The sequence below is a fragment of the Triticum urartu genome, chromosome 3, assembly GCF_003073215.2.
Source record: "Triticum urartu cultivar G1812 chromosome 3, Tu2.1, whole genome shotgun sequence".
Taxonomy (NCBI): domain Eukaryota; kingdom Viridiplantae; phylum Streptophyta; class Magnoliopsida; order Poales; family Poaceae; genus Triticum; species Triticum urartu.
Window position 1 is genome coordinate 745,073,386 of NC_053024.1, and position 5,728 is coordinate 745,079,113.

Genomic DNA, 5,728 nt, shown 5'->3' on the forward strand with positions numbered 1-5,728 from the left:
CGGAAAAGTAAGTAAGCGAAGAACAATATATGAAAAGCTTGTAGGCATTGGATCGGTGATGGATAATTATGTCGGATGCGATTCCTCATGTAATAGCTATATCATAGGGTGACACAGAACTAGCTCCAATTCATCAATGTAATGTAGGCATATGTATTCCGAATATAGTCATACGTGCTTATGGAAAAGAACTTGCATGACATCTTTTGTCCTACCCTCCCGTGGCAGCGGGTTCCTAGTGGAAACTAAGGGATATTAAGGCCTCCTTTTAATAGAGAACCGGACCAAAGCATTAACACATAGTGAATACATGAACTCCTCAAACTACGGTCATCACCGAGAAGTATCCCAATTATTGTCACTTCGGGGTTGTCGTATCATAACAGATAATAGGTGACTATAGACTTGCAAGATAGGATCAAGAAAACACGTATATTCATAAAAACATAATAGGTTCATATCTGAAATCATGGCACTCGGGCCCTAGTGACAAGCATTAAGCATAGCAAAGTCATAGCAACATCAATCTCAGAACACAATGGATACTAGGGATCAAACCCTAACAAAACTAACTTGATTACATAATAAATCTCATCCAACCCATCACCGTCCAGCAAGCCTACGATGGAATTACTCACGCACGGCGGTGAGCATCATGAAATTTGTGATGGAGGATGGTTGATGATGACGATGGCGACGAATCCCCCTCTCCGGAGCCCCGAACGGACTCCGGATCAGCCCTCCCGAGAAAGATTAGGGCTTGGCGGCGGCTCCATATCGTAAAACGTGATGAAACTTCCTCTCTGATTTTTTTTTCTCTGCGAGACGGAATATATGTAGTTGGAGTTGTGGTCGGCGGAGCTGCAGGGGGCCCACGAGACAGGGAGGGCGCGCCCAAAGGGGGTGGGCGCCTCTGGGCGCGCCCCCACCCTTGTGGACAGGGTGTGGGCCCCCTAGTCTTCATCTTTTGCCAGTATTTTTTATATTTTCTGAAACTTGTCTCCGAGGATTTTCAGGTCATTCCGAGAACTTTTGTTTTCTACACATGAAACAACATCATGGTAATTCTGCTGAAAACAGCGTCAGTCCGGGTTAGTTTCATTCAAATCATGCAAGTTAGAGTCCAAAACAAGGGCAAAAGTGTTTGGAAAAGTAGATACGTTGGAGACGTATCATGGCTCCATGAAGCCGGTGGACTGGCTGATCGACTACACCACATCCATCAGCATAGCCAACGGCAACAAGCGCGTTGCCGTGAAGTATGTTCCGCTCATGCTTCAGGGCACTGCCTAGACATGGCTGAACAGCCTCAAGCCCAACAACATCAACAGCTGGCTGGATTTTAGCGACACCTTCGTCCGCAACTTCACCAGCACATACAAGCGCCCCCCAAGCCTCGCCAACTCTCCATGTGCGTCCAGGGGCTAATCGGGTCCATGCACGACTACCTGACGCGCTGGTGCAAGCCATCGAGTACTTCATTGCCGGGTGCAGAGATGGCACTTTGCTCAAGCACAAGCTCCTGTGCGACGAGCCAGCCACATTGGACGAGCTTCTGGTCGTGGCGGAAAAGTATGCCACAGCCGACTCCTCCATGAAGTCGGAGATCCGGGTTGACGTCCGGCAAGGTGATCCAGCTGGGTCCTCAAATGTCAGTTGCTGACACCAACCAGCGCCAACAGCCGAACGACAACAAGCGCAAAGCCCAGCATTCGGCTTCCAATAGCCGGCAAGTGGTAGTTTCGAGGATCAGTAGCCAACCGGGCAGCTTGGCCCTAAGTGTTAGCGGGGCAACAAGGGTGCCTGAAAGCCTGCCTTCTCCTTCGAGCAATCCCTCGCTGTCCCATGCAAGTTCCATAGCGGCGCGAAGCCGTCCAACCATACCACCCGGAAGTGCAACTGGCTCACCCAAATCACTCAGGGTGAAGCCTCGCCGCCTCCTTCGCCAGCCGGCCAGGCGGCTCCAGCTGCTTAGCAGCCGGTCCAACCTGCCGGCATGCTCCAAGATGAGTTCCCCAATGAGAATGCTACCTACATTGTCTTCACCAGTGAAGCCAACGATAGGCACAACCGACGACAGCAACACCGCGAGGTGAATGTTGTCGCCTCGGAGGTTCCCCGATTCATGCACTAGTCCGAGAGGCCCATCATCTGGAGCCGTGAAGACCACCCGGCTATGATGCCTTCGCCGTGTGCATACGCCCTGGTGCTAGAGTCCACCTTCTCAACGGAGAGGCGGACTTGCCGCTTCACTTGAGTCCTGATAGACGGCGGCAGCAACATCAACATCCTCTACCACCAAACCATGGAGAGACTGGGTATCAAGGACAAGTAGCTCCAGCCTAGCCGGACCGTCTTCCATGGCTTTGTCCTTGGCCTTTCTTGCTCTCCAATCGGCAAGATCCAGATAGACATACGATTCGGCGACAAGACCCACTTCCGCCGCGAGCCAATCTGGTACGAGGTGGTCGACCTGGACAGCCCCTACCATGAGCTGGCCAAGTTCATGATGGTCCCGCACTATGCGTATCTGACGACTAAGATGCCGGGTCCCAAGGGCATAAGCACCGTCTCCGGCGACTATGAAAAGTCGCTAGAGTGCGCTGTCGCCAGCAGCCGGCTGGCCGAGTCCCTCGTCGTCGCTAAAGAGAAGCACCTTGTTGACCTGGTGGTAGCCATGGACAAAAAGAAGTTGGCCATGCCAACCGACCCCAAGGACACAGAAGGCGAGGCCTCCTTCCAGCCGGCCAAAGAGACCAAGCGGATCATCTTGGATCTGGCGCACCTAGAGAAGTTCGTTGTAATAGGGTCAAACCTTGGCAGTAAATAGGAAGGAGAGCTCGTTGATTTCCTCCTTGAGAATCGGGACATCTTTGCATGGTCTCCCAAAGACATGCCGGGTGTTCCGAAGGATTTCGCCGAGCACAAGCTATGTGTGAGGCCGGATGCTAAACCGGCCAAGCAACCCCTCCGCCGCCTATCAGAAGATAAGAGAAGGATTGTTGGTGTAGAGATCGCCCGGCTTCTGGCAGCCGGCTTCATTATGGAAGTGTTCTACCCAGACTGGCTTGCCAACCCAGTCCTTGTTTTGAAGAAGAACAACAAGTGGCGCATGTGTATCAACTACGCAAACCTCAACAAAACCTGCCCCAACAATCCGTTTGCCTTACCTCGGATCGACCAAGTGATTGACTCCATGGCCAACTGTGAGCTGTTGTTCTTTTTGGACGTTTACTCTGGCTACCACCGGATCAAGCTGGACCCAGCAAGCCGCTTGAAGACCGCCTTCATCTCTCCATTTGGCGCCCTCTGCTACATCACCATAACATTCGGCTTGAGGAATGTCGGCGCCACCTTCCAGCGCTGCATGCAGAAGTGGCTCCTAAAGCAAATCGGCCGCAATGCCCACGTCTATGTGGATGACATTGTGGTGAATACGAAGAAGCGCGATACCCTCATGTACGATCTCAAGGAGACCTTTGATAATTTGCGCCGTTTTCAAATCAAGCTCAACCCGGAGAAGTGCATTTTTGGAGTACCAGCCGGCCAGCACATTGGCTTCCTTGTCTCTCAGCGCGGGATCGAGTGCAACCTCGTGAAGATCAAGGCCATCGAGCAGATGAAGAAACCCACCAAGCTGCATGACGTCCAAAAGTTCACCGGGCTCCTGGCATCCCTCGCGTGGACCGACCAGGCGGACGAGGTTTCCTCTAGCTCAAGCGCATGATGTCCACGCCGCCTATCCTGGCCGCTCCGGCTGCCAAGGAACCTATGCTCCTCTACATCGCCAACACCAACCGGGTCATCAGCACGGTGACCATCGTCGAGCGCACAGAAGCCGGCAAGGCGTAGACGGTCTAGAGGTTGGTCTACTACCCGAGCAAGGTTATGTCTGCCTCCAAGCAGAACTACCCCCACTACCGAAAGATGTCCTAGGGAGTGTACTTTGCTGCCAAGAAGCTAAGCAGTACTTCCAGGAGCACTCCATCATGGTCGTCTGTAGTGCCCCCCCTTGCCGAGATCATGGGCAACAGAGATGCTTCAGTCCGGCTGGCAAAGTGGGCAATCGAGCTGGCTCCCCACACAATCCTCTACCAGCCCCGCATCCCCATCAAGTCCCAAGCGCTGGCCGACTTCCTAGTTGACTGGGCCGAGACCCAGTAACTGCCGCTAGCGCCGGATTCCACAAATTGGCAAATGCACTTTGGAACATGCGCACCGGCTTGGGAGCCGGCATCGTCCTCACCTCTCCCAAAGGCGACAAGCTGAAGTACATGCTGTAAATCCACTTCACCACCTCCAACAACGTGCTCTGGCTGGCCAAGGAGATCGTTATCCGCCGCATCCTATGCTACGGTGATTCGTACTTGGTGGTCTAGCAGTCGTCTTGCGACTGGGTCGCAAAGGTGGCCAACAAGGTGAGCTATTGTTTCCTCGTCCAGCAGATGAGTGGGCACTTCGACGGGTGCGAGTTCATCCATGTGCCAAGAGCCGACAAAGAGGCAGCCAACGTTCTGGCGTGCATTGGCTCCACTCGGCAGGCCATCCTAGTCGGTGTCTCCCTCGAGTGCCTGCACAAGCCATCTATCAAGCCTTCGCTGGAATTTGAGACTATCTTCATGCCGGCTGAGCCTCCAGTAGACAGATCCGGCTGGGATGCCAGATCGACCGTCCGCACGGCTGCTAGCCAGCCATGCCTTGCCAATGGATCCGCCGGTCCAGATCCAGAGTTCCCCACGCAGAGGCAGGGCAATGGAGGCCCCGTCGCCACCATACTTGGTGCCCCGGGCTTGCCCGGCGGCAGCCTCAGGCGGCGGTGAGGAAGGGAAGAGGAGAGGGTGAGGAGGAGGGGCGGCTAGGGTTGGGAGGAGAAGGGACTTTGCTAGTTGCCGGCGTCTTTGTGTGTGTGTGTGTTTGTCGGTGTTGGTTGTGTGCATCTTCACCATACAGAGGCTGGGTATGTGTTTATAGTATTTGTATCCTCTTGATGCTTCATTTTGACCTAATAAAATTTACCCCTTGTCTATACAATGATCTAGCAAGTGTCATCGATTGCCCAATCGGATCAGGCCGAACCCCAATCAGTACATGGAGAAATAAGCAACGAGGTTTCCTGAGATTAGATGGTACCTTGCGCATTGTTGCATGAATTGGTTACAACATATTACATTCACATTTGGTTGGATGGTGCATGAATGTTTGAATTACGGTAATGATAACTCCCGAACGTTAGGGAGTTAAGCATGGCAACCCGAACGGGTTTAGATGGCAAGTTTAGTTTGCGTGAGATTAGGGAAACATGGCAATTTTCTGACAAAAAACGAAAAAGGACGAAGTTTCCATTCCCTATGAACTAAAGTTGCCATCCCCTATGAACTGAAGTTGCCATGTAAAAACGTTCGGCACGAAATGCTCAAAATCCGAACATTCGGGAGTTATTGGATTCCTTGAATTAATAATACGAGCACAGAAACTAAGAATACATATTTTATTGTATTTGATTATTTTGTAATTTTCGACAAATCAATGTATATAAGTAGAAATAGAATGAACTGTTTTTTGTCATGCATGTTGCATGACATATTTGTATTGTTGAGTGAAGGATGTTAACGGGGATCACCAATTGTTAATAGGCGCTCAACCACGAAGTTAGCTCGATAAATAGCACGCACCAAAAACATGAACACTGCACGACACACGACCGATCTTGTTATTTTTAAGGGCTACA